This window comes from Nyctibius grandis, chromosome 2, assembly GCF_013368605.1.
Source record: "Nyctibius grandis isolate bNycGra1 chromosome 2, bNycGra1.pri, whole genome shotgun sequence".
Taxonomy (NCBI): domain Eukaryota; kingdom Metazoa; phylum Chordata; class Aves; order Nyctibiiformes; family Nyctibiidae; genus Nyctibius; species Nyctibius grandis.
In genome coordinates this window covers 13,659,345-13,671,631 of record NC_090659.1, presented here as the reverse complement: position 1 = coordinate 13,671,631, position 12,287 = coordinate 13,659,345, and positions in this window count along the sequence as shown.

Genomic DNA, 12,287 nt, shown 5'->3' with positions numbered 1-12,287 from the left:
CAGGGCCTGTATTTTGAGACTGCTCTCAGTTGCCTGTAGAAGGCCTCATCAACCTCCTCATCCTGATCTGGTGGCCTGTAATAGACACCCACAACAGTATCAGCCCTGCCAGCCTGCCCCTTGATTCATACCCACAAACTCTCAAATTGTTCCTGATCTGCCCCTGGATAGAACTCAATACATTCTAGTTGCTCACTCCCGTAAAGAGCAACTCCACCACCTCTCCTTACTGACTTGTCTTTCCTGAACAGGACATAGCCATCCATGACCGCGTTCCAGTCATGCAAGTTGTCCCACCAAGTCTCTGGATCTATTCAGGTATTTTAGGGAAGTGTCACAACTACAAGCAACAATGTAAAAGATGTTTAGTTTCAAAGGATCCATGGAATCTGCTCTAGTGGCCTATGCATATAAAGCCACAAGGATGACAAAAAGATGAAATCTGAGCACACTGAATCTGATAAACTGACTATTGTAAGTTTTTTTTCGCCTGTACTGGCAGACATACAATAGGAGGCAAAATTTCTGGAAGTATGCTTGGCTTTTCTTTGTTGGTCAATATTATTTAATATATTTTAATGAATAACCTGAGGAAAAACATATTCATCAAGATGCTGAGGGGTATTTGCAATACAGTTACCTTCTAATGGAATAAATAAGAATGAAGAGTGCTAAAGTACCTCTGAATAGGAAATCTTCTACACTGTGCTTGCAACTTTGTTTTCTTAAATGTTTTGTGAGTTTGTTTTTAGAGTTACCATGCCCTTCAGTTGTGTAGGACTGTTCAGATGAATATCTGTCCTGATTTTAGTAGTTGGATGGGCTCTATAGCACACTTCACCTCCTGTATAGATGGATAAAGAACTAAAGATATTCTATTGCCATGCTCAGAACAATGCCTCCTTACATTACATTGCATTAACATCCGTTGCCATGGTTGTAAAAGTGTTGCTCTCAGAGGGCTGTATATTAACTGAATATCCTGTGAAGGATAAAGCTATTCCAATGTCTAAACTTTGATTGAGAAGTCATGATAGCTATCCATGACACCAGAAATCTGACAATCAAAACTGTTTTCTTCTCCCCTGAAGATGAGTCTTTGACCCAAGGCCAGTATCTTAAACTTTCCTCCTCTCTGTACCACACAGCATTGTACTCCAGTGTTGATGAAAATCAAAACAAGCTTGAGTCCATTAGTGAGCAGGACTACTCTGTTTCTCTGAGAGGACAAATGTCTGTCATTCTCAAAAGAAAAACTGGTTTGAGTAAGGGTTTCACTTAAGAAAATGCAATTCATTCTCTGTAGATTCAATTCTTTCTTGTAGGAGTTAATTAATGGGGATCCAGCTCCAGCCTCATTAAAATTTCTCTTTGGTTTGGATTGTGATCAATATTATAATAGTAAATGAGGGCAGACAAGGAATGACTGAAGACATATTGTCTTTACAGCATCTTTCTTGCAGCTGAGGAAAAAGTTTTACTGGTTAATCTGGACAACTGCACTGTCTGCTGTTTGATTGTTTTTGAGCTATCCAAAAGATGTCTTCCCTCCCAAAGAACAACTCTTGAAGTGACTTCCTTTAATGAGGTTTCTCTGCTAGCACAGAGTACAGGATTGAACCTGGTGTGGTATAGCTTGTGATATGGTTTAACAGATCAAAAAATAATGAGTTCACCATCAAAAAAAGAAAAAAAATCTTTAATACCTTTAAATTTTATTCCAGTTAGTTATTTGGAATGACAAGGGCAATGTTTCTTTCCATAACCTCTGGTTTCCAAATCTTTAATCCTTCTCAGCTGAGTTCACATTAGAAAGTGCTGGTTTTAATTGAAAGCTCACATTCCTCCGATCTCCTGGGTTATGCCAAAAGCATGAGAGCTGATAGTGCTCCTGCATGGCAGATGCACACAATAGCCGCAACTATGATTCTGTCATAATGTGTAGGATGTGGTGCTGCAGGTAAAGTAGTTCAATTTTATATTTTCTTCACTGTGTCTGAAAAGTTACACTTGAAATCACTTCTGATAAATGATTGTATTTTAGAAAAGTAAACAGTAAAAAAAGCATGTAGAATAGGAATTGACCTGAACTGAAATTGCATTGCAAAAGTGTCAGCATGGTGTGGCGGCTCAGTGATAAGTTATTTCCTGCCACTATTTATACATTCATCTTTTTTACTTCTTAATAGAACTTCTAAAAGGTTTTACTCTCTGACCTCCAGCTGTCAGTAGTAACCACCAACAGTATTTCATTATATCATTTTTTTTTAAATTATAGCAATAATTGTGCAAACATATGTAGATTAAATGAAGAACTGGACATACTAAACAGCTTCTTTGAATTCCATTTTGGGCACCACTTAAGATAAATTCCCAGAAAGCTCCACAGAGGCTTGAGCCTTTTCTGTGTCTTGCCGAAGATATTTTCTGTTCACTCCTGACAACTAAATGCTTCAGCAAAATTCACTCTTGGTTCTGTAGGGTGGCAAAAATATTTTACAAGAGTTTATGCAAGGGTGATTGGAACTAGGAGCAAAGTCACTGCTGATATCACACATGCCCACATGTTTTAAGAAAAAAAATACCTTGAAGCAGGCACATAATTTTTAGCGATTGATGTGGTGGCAACCACTGAAAGCAAGATAAAATTTTAAAGTATCATTTTATATAACATTGCATTGACACGTACTAAAATTGTGGTGGTGTGATTGTAAACAAGATTATTTCCCACACAGTACACAAACACGCCTTCATATATTTTCAGGCAGTCATCTGTTGCTTGTTAGATTATTACCTTTTTTTTTTACCCCGATGATCCCCCAGCCATTATCCTCTCTGAGTATCCTAAATTATAGGCAACAAATGAGCTATTGGAAACATGTCCTGTTCCCCAGGCCCCTCTTAGTGCATTTGCCCAACTTTGACCCTAACCCATGGATTTGAAGTGCTGAATCACTGGCATAGAGTCCTGACTTTTCCCTTTTCAAGCTGGAAAGCACTTGCAAAAAGTAGCCATCTGGCTTTGGCATAGCAGATTGAGACATTCCCGCTCAACAAAAAGATGGCTGCCAGGTCTGACTCAGATGTGCAATGTAATTAAAGGTCTCAGGAGTGAGCAAAAACTCTATTATAAAATTTCAAATCTGAGGATTAGCTACTGTTTATTTACATTAGCAGTTTCCTAAAAGTCCTCCCATAGGATTGTTTGGTTATGCTCATGCTGTAAGAGATGAACAATAAGCTCAAATAAAATAAAGATACTACCACTGACCAAACTTACAAGCTAGGAAAAAAATTACCTTATAGTTAATATTTCTAAATCTTTTCTTGGGTATATGGGTCTTTGTCATAGGCAAATCATGGATTTAATGGGAAGGTTAATATGGGAAAATTGGTCCTTGATTTTTTTTTTTTTTTTTTGACAGAAGATTACTAATGATTTTACTTTCCAAAAATGCTACAATCAGCCAGCACAGCAAAAGGTGACTTTTGAATCACCTTGCTTGTAAGTCTTCAATTTGAGGGATAGGATAATGAAAATATTTCCAAGTATTAAGAAGAATTTACTTTTACTAATCTAATCGAAATTAAACTGAAGAAAGGTTGCAGATGGAACTTCCCCCTGCCATGCCGTTCCTTATATGTAACATGAGAATAATTATGAAATGCCCTAATAATATAGGCAGTGATATTACTCTTCCTTTTGGGTCCTCTTTTTCCAGTGGAATGAAAAGGCATCCTGTACTTTAAATATATGATAGCTGCCTGGAAATACAGAAATGATTGAGACTCAAAAGCTTTCCTTGTTTTGTTTCCAGCTAAATTCCAACCTTTCAAGTCAACAAAGGTAATTAACCTAATACTGACTACTCTGTGTATCCTGATAGACCTAATTTACCACTGACAACACTAAAAGGATTCCCCATTTAGCTTGTTCTCCCATTCTCCTGATAACTCACTAGTGAGCCCCGGCTTTGCCTAATGCCTGCAACACAAAGAGTAAATTGGTTTGCATAAATCATTCACTACCTTCAAGGGACAAAATATTTTGGCACACTCTTGAGTTTGTATTTCCTTGGTTTTCTGTCCAATGGATTTAAAGGCCAATTTGACATTTTCCCCACAGGCAGACCCTGTGTCTAGTTCAGTATAGCAAACACTGAATTTACGTTAAAGTAAGGCCATATCACTAAACAAAGTGTTTAAATATAGTCTGTCGTGAAATAGAATTGCACCCATGGGATTCAGCAGGGATTCAACTAGAGCAGCCTGTTCACCAATGCACCGAATGTAACAAACAGTAATGATGATAATGTCTCTACATGGGACACCTTGCATTGCCTTCTGGATATTATCAGCTATTCAGAAAAACTCTTCTTCCTATTTCAACATACGGCTGTTTCTAATTTATAAGGTTACGTAAATTTTGTATAGTACAGGCTGATGCTACCTGTTATGTCAGAGAATGCGTATAAAGCCCAATTAAAATGATGGGGAATTCCTGAATAATGTAATTAATCAAATTAAAAAGAAAATTCAAAATGACTCGCCATCATTGAGTGGAACAGTTCGCTCAAGCTGAATCTGCAAACATATTTTGGTGCATGTTAAAATCTTTACATTAGGTACTTGTTAATAATAACATGAAAGGCCTTTCAAATTTGCTTTTGTTGTAAAATTTGGCTAAGTGAAGTTAAAACCAAAGTGAGTTTCTCTCTTCTCTGGTTTTCCTTACTTTTGCCTTATCTTTTTATTCTATTATTCCCCTTCCAAAAAGGTGGTGTCTCCTTTCCTCCCTGTACTGCTTAACTTGGTTTTGGCTTTGCTAGTCAATCTTCTTGTGTATCTGGGAGTAAGCTCTGTCTGTTTATAGTCCCTTACACCTAACCTGTCCTCTTTATGGCAACTTTTTTTTTTTAACTTAGATGAGTGATATGTAACTATGCCTGTCTTTTTTGTGTCTTTAGTGGTAACATTGCTCACATACTTGGGTAAAATGCTTATACAAAACTTATACGCTGTTACCTCTTACACTATTTTAGTATTTAATATTCAGATATTTATCTGAATTCAGCACAAGGTAATATTAATTACAACCCTATTTATAACTTAGAGGTGTCATGTGCCTCCAATTTATCTATATGCCCCAAATTACTTTCTGACAGAAAACTGCATATGGGAAGACTTTGTGTGGTGATTAAGGATTTCCAGCTGTGTGATAGTTCCTGTGCAGTTCATCTTGACATCCCTATGAGATTTTTTGTTGTCTCCGTAATGTGCATGCAGACCTATTGTACTGCACATGTGGAGCATGTCTAGAAACAATGGATTTATTATAGATGAGCTCCATACTGTGTGCATGCATCTTTGTGTCTGAAATCTAAGAAAAACTTTGCAGCATCTGTCGGTTGAATAGATTTTTTCCTGTCTTGTTGAGGCAGTTTTTTTTGAACCTGAATTACAGTGTTCACATGACTTAACTCATCTCCGTATGCATGGATGAGGATCATACAATGTGGGGATACTATGAGATAGGACGTTGCCTAGTGTAGTCTGGGTTACTGAAGATTCTCATTCATATATGTGCAAGCATTTTATTTAAATGGTGTCAAGACTTCATAAAAGCTCAAGAACTGAGCAAACAAACTTGAAGGAAGAGAGCCTAGAGCGATGTGATATAAAAACTTAAGTGTAAATGCCTCCTATGATCAAATATACCGAGGTTCACATGGCACTACAGTGACAGCTCTACCATGGTAAATGAAAGTAGTAAAACAGTCATAGGATCTCTTGGGGAAAATAAATAAAAATGCAGTACATTTTCAGCAGGAAAATCCTTATTCAGGAACAGTCTAAAGAAATGCCACAGACAAGTAAATTATATGTCCTTCTAAGAAATATCTCTATCCACTAGGGCTAGTGAATTCCTTCACTTTCAGCTTCACACTCTAGTCAAATGCTGCAGATTCGGGGAATTGTACAGCTTTTGTCTTGCTGATACAAATTTTAGTTGTGTTATTGGGTATTTTACCTCAGGGCTGAAGGAGGTGGAAGCACACTAGCAGCTAGTGCTCTGAAAGGCAAGTGGAACCATTTCTGTGAAAATATGTAAAGGAAAAAAATCTAAGCAACTCTAAGGCCAATAAAAATAATGAATGAGCTATGCTGCCCCATTAGGTGCCTTTTTTTGTTACCTAAATAGCAAGTGTATGCTTTACTGTTTCTGTTTGGTTTTGCTTCCTCCCAGCCCATCAAGAAATCTGCTGACAAAAGAGAAGACATTTTTCTTTCTTCCCTAGGCATATGGATAAGCCTTAAAGGAAGCATAAAGAAACTTCCACATAATTTCTCAACAATACCTTGTGCAACATTAAACACAGTAACACATTTATTTCCCTTATGACTAATGTGAGCCTCTGCCCGTCTCCCACCCCAAAAATGAACAACTTGTTAAAAAGAGTGTTCAAGAGATTTATGCTTCAGATGCCTCTCATTTCATTCTTATGGGCATCTGCCTGCACAAGGAAATCTCTATTGATTACCACGGTGATCTACCACTCATTTTGAATAGATAGCAAGTTTGAACGTCAGGCAGATTAAATTCTTTCAACCATCAAAATGAAACTTTTTAAATCGAGACTCAATTTTGTAGCAGATTGTAAGCAGCCTGAAAGTCTGTCTGAAATGCAGAATATGAAGGAAAGCCCCTGCATGGTCAGGGAAATTAGGGAAATAAAGGGGAAAACTGAATTATCCCTAAGCACAACCAAAAATACTCGCCTTATTTTTTTTTCCTTTTTCTGAGCCACAGAACATACATTTGAAATGTCCAGAACTGAGCATATTCACAGATACCTGTATGAAAAAACAACTCAATGAGGACTCTCAGCACGCACTGCACATTGTGTCTAAAGGGCCTGATCCTGCAACAACTGAGGGTGGCTGAAAGACATTCAGGCTTTAGACCATGGTGGTGTACTAGGTCAACTACTCACAGGCTGCAACTGTAAGCAAACTTTGATGTCCACTATAGTTGATTAGGTAAGAACTGTTTACTTTTTTCTAAGATTTCTGTAATGATTTCTTTTTATAGGCAATTTCTTACAGAATAGATTATTCCTATTTCAGAAAAAAATCATTGATTGTCAGATTTTTGTTGAAAGTGATCATACCTCCTCTAGCTGATGTTACAAACTGCAAAAATGCTGGGGTAGGGAAGGGCTGCTCCAGAAAGGGGACAGTGAAGTTAACAGGAGAAAGAGACGAAAGATGATAAATAAAGAGGCTCCTACCTGTTGGAGGAACTGTTAGAAGTTGGGGAGGATCTTTCCTGTCCTCTGAGCTTTATGAGATATTTTGGAGGTGCAGAAGAAGCTGAGAGCACTGGTTTAAACTTCCCCTCAGCTTTGGCTTGCACATATGCATGTTGTAACATGCAGATCACCACAGGGATTTTTTAAATGTATGACCCAAAGTTCTTACAGGTAAATAGATGTAAAGACATGGCATCAGTTTACCTCACAGGCTGTAATGGCTCTGGACGAAAGAGTTTCTACTGCGAAAGTTCAAACAACTTTTATATTATCTTTTATGCAAAAACTATACTATGCTCTAGTAAAAATTTTAAAATATCAAAAAGAAGCAAAGTGACAATTACTTCTCTCAAATGCAATAAAAGCTATGCTGTCACACTGTCACTGTTGCCAGATTCATATGCCAAACAAAAGGTAATATACTTTATTTCAGACATTTCCCTTAATCAGCATAAAGCCTGAAATAAAAGCTATATCTGATTACTAGCCTTAAATCTTAATCTCCTTTCCTTGTCAGGTCCCTCTCATTACTTTAGCATATTTAAATATAGATTAATAGAAAGAAGGCATGTCTATCAACTGCAATCATGTAGCTATTACAAGAGCAAATACCTTTACAGCTCAAACAGAAGTGAAACCCAAGAGAGACAAGGTTTAAATTCAGAAGAATGCAGTTTTCAGTTTAGGTGAGAACAGGGTGGATTATGAATTGTTTGTGACTACCGCCTCACTGTTTATTTTGCTGAAGATTTGTAGTAGTAATTAAATGATGACTTCCAAGTAGTGCTGAGTATCCATGGAAATAAATAGAGCCTGTCTTTATAGACACAGAGATTAAATGAAAGTATTTGTGGAGTGAGAATTTATTTATTTATTAATTCAGATTGTAATACTGTGGAATATCTGTCTTAATTTAAAATATTTATTTGCAAGTTCTTTGTTTTCATTTTTGTTTTTTTAGTGGGAATAAATCAGACTTTCAGGTGTTTAAAAAAAAAAAAACACAAAACCTCAATGGCTCTTTTGTATTGCACAGTGTCTTCATGGGATATTTTGAGCAGACTTCAGTCCAGAGACAGTTCTAGACTGGAATTATCAATGTATTTGCAAATTATGGGCTAAGCTCTGCAAAATTATCCCTGACTCTGATGTCCATGATTTTTCAGTACATTATTCTGTCAGGATAACTCTCTCATAATTGAAGAATTGCAACTTTTCCCTCTATTGTTCAATTGTTTTCCACCCTCTAGTTCTCTTCCCCATACTATGACCATTGTAGTAATAGGCATAGTCCTGGTATACTTGCGTGCTCGGTACAATGGTATAAAATAGGAATTCTCATGTGACTGATTCTTGCCACTTGACCTGATTTTTCATTAAAATGCTGTTCCTGTTTCAACTGTGTAAGGCTGGGTCTGATCAGAAAACAGGACAAATTTCCATTTGCTCCTAAATATAAAACAAACAAACGAACAAAATAACAACAACAAAATCCAAAACCACTGAGAGAAGTGGTAGCTTATGTTCAGACCCAAATTTTATGCCTACTTTGTGTCACTGTTAGTGCCTCCAGTTGCATATGGAGTACTCCTGAGAGAAAATCCATTCTCTTCCTCAAATTATCAGGAAGAAAAAATGAGCAGCTGGTTTATTTTTCTGGCTCCCATCTGACTGTAAACCTTCCAGGGCTTGTTGAGATCATTTTGATATCATTGTTGTCCTGCCCTCTTTTCATTTCTCATAATGAATACACATCAAACAACGTTTCCAGATTTCTGGATAATCTCCTGGTTTGGTAACTGATTTTTTTTTTTCTCTCTTTAAGGCTATACTGGCAGCGTCTTTCAAAGCATTTGCAAAAGATATTTCTCGTTACAGCGCTGTCAAGGCTTAAGTTAATTAACAAAGAATAAAAGTAGAAAATATGATATTAAAGCATAATTAAGAATGTCAACATTACCTGCACTTGTGACTAGGGACAAGTTTCACTTGTAAAGAGCAGGCAACCTATTTTTTTTTTTTTTTTTTTTGCAAAAGAAGGATCCCTTTTGTCTCCTGTTCCTTCAATGATTATGAAAGGATAAAAGGATTCAGAAGTAAACTAAGTGGAAGAGACAGGTAAAGGAGGGCCTGACTAAGTGTAGTTTGTTTGGAAACCAGTGCCAAACATCGTATATATTCACATGGATAATACAAAAAATGGAATGGCGCATTTTGACGGCCTGTCACTTAACTCTTTTCCTGTGCCCATAATTGACTTTCATCTGCTAACAATCATTGCTAGCAGTGATGTCCTATGTTTAAATGCTTCAGATCAGACTCTGGACTCCTTTTCTGTTTCATGTTGTATGTATTATAGTGCAATGGCTGTAGCTAGATTTGCAAGGTCATGGCTGAAATGCCATTACTTTAGCTATCCACACTCAGTTATTTTCATTTGCTGATGAGGATCTGAGGCTAGCCAAGCAATTAAACTAAATGTAAAAATAATTTTCGTAGGTTGATGGTTTCATCATGAGAGTGTTTTCTTATTTGGCCAAACAGTTGAACAGGCAGTGCTGCTTATATGTAGTTTGCCTAATGGGTATTTCTAGGTGTTTCATAGAAATTCAGGAGACCGAAGTATGAACAGCAGCTTCTCACTGTGGTTCCGAAGCACTGCAGTAGTGATATTCTTTGGTAGAAATTAACAGCAATTCTGAATCAGGGTCTGGTAAGCGAGAAGTTTTCATACTATAAAAGAAGTACAAGATTTTGGGGGGAGAGTGAATACTTTACAATTTCAAAGTTATTTTTGCTTGGTTAAAGAAAATAAATGTCTAAAAATATCTCAATATAATCTTTATTATAGTAAGTTCAGAATCAGTCAGATTGATCATATATTTGGAACTAATGGCAATGAAAGTATTTTGAATGTTCTGGGTTTGTGCTTTGCTCTTCTTGTTTGTCTTTGCATACATACTGAATAATATTTTCTGCCATGAGGGACCTCCAGGGCTCTACAAACTGTGAGAACAGTCAGAGCAGTAGATCTTCCATGTTTTAAAGTGGGAGCTTTCATTTCATTTCATCAGGAAGGCCAATGGTATCCTGGGGTGCATTAGGAAGAGTGTGGCCAACAGGTTGATAGAGGTTATCCTGCCCCTCTACACGGCCCTGGTGAGGCCACACCTGGAGTACTGTGTCCAGTTCTGGGCCCCGTAGTTCAAGAAAGAGAAGGAATTACTGGAGAGAGTCCAGCGAAGGGCTACAAAGATGATCAGAAGACTGGAGCATCTCTCTTATGAGGAGAGGCTGAGAGAGCTGGGTCTGTTCAGCTTGGAGAAGACTGAGAGGGAATCTTATCAACACTTAAAAATACTTTAGGGGTGGGTGCCAAGAGGAGGAAGCCAGACTCTTCTCAGTGGTCCTCAGTGACAGAACAAGGGGCAATGGGCACAAGCTGAAACATGGGAAGTTTCATCTGAATATGAGGAGGAACTTCTTTACTTTGAGGGTGACAGAGCACTGGAACAGGCTGCCCAGGGAGGTTGTGGAGTCTCCTTCTCTGGAGATATTCAAAACCCACCTGGACACGACCCTGTGCAACATGCTCTAGGTGAACCTGCTTTGGCAGAGGGTTGGACTAGATGATCTCCAGAGGTCCCTTCCAACCCTTAACCATTCTGTGATTCTGTGATTTAGATTTCTCTTCCACCATCAACTAGCAATGCAGCTGTGGGAATATCTCCCTCATGTTTGTGTGTGTGACAATGACCCATGAAATGACACCCATGATGGTGACAGAGATGCACGCAGAAGAGATATATCACATTCTTCTCTCTGAGATACCCCCTTTCTGATTTCTCGTGGTGTCCTTCTAGACTCTGAAACAAAATCAACCTACGCTGAATCCACATGGCTGATCTTTAAGTTTGGAAGGAGTTAGCACATATACTACAGGGATTAAGAGAGCCAAGAAAAGAGAATTCATTTTCTGTAGCCTCTCAGGATGCATTTCAGAGTGCATCGTGGATCCACTGTGGAAGTCATAGCAGATTACTGAGTAGTTGTAGAGGTTCTACTTGATTTTAGTGATCCACAGATTTGTCTATAAAGTGTGGCATTTGGTCTTCTAAGCCTTAATAAAGCCAAATAACTTAACTTTGCCATGTTTGACATAATATGAATTAAAGTCCTGAATCACTAGAATTACATGAACAAGTATAGGTGGAATTGTTACGGATATGCTCATGGATGAACTTAAAATTTCACATATTTCAGGCATAGGTGCGTCCTCAGATTGCAATGTTTCTTTATAAAAGTCTTAAATACAAAGCTAAACATTGCTATCTCCTGATGAGAGCAGAGATAAACAGTATTACATTTCCAAAACAAGTCATTTAAACCCATCCTAATTCAAGCAAAACAAGAACAACATAGTAAGGGATGCAATGTCAACTGTTTCTCCACGTGGAAGACTGAAGAGTACTGAAAAGCGGCATACCACATGGTGGGTGGGGGAAGAGTTTCATAGCTGTGGGCTTAGGTGTCTGAATACCAGCAATGTTCATACTGACTCCTGAAACCTGGACTATGCTACTTAGGAAAGCACAAATGGTCAGTAACCAGGTAGGGAAACAACCTTCAAGATATACTTCTGACTTCATTTCTGTACAACAAAGAATTTTTGAGAAAGGCCTGGATTTACCCTCTTTTTTGAGTAACATATTTCAAACTAGAATTGTGAATGGCTGTAAAATTGCTGAACGGTGCAGTGGAAAAAGCTTCCTTTCATTGTACCTACTTCATTTTTGGGTGCCTAGCCTGTGGTTTCCATAGGCTGACTGACATGTCATTAGGACAAATGATCTTGTTTTCTGCCTATTCAAAGATACCTTATGCTCTGTTAACAGCTATGTTTTTTTTCCCAAAGATGATAGTTGCTCACAGCTGCTATCTTTTCTAGATGCTTGGCAGCCCCTCTTCTGTCAT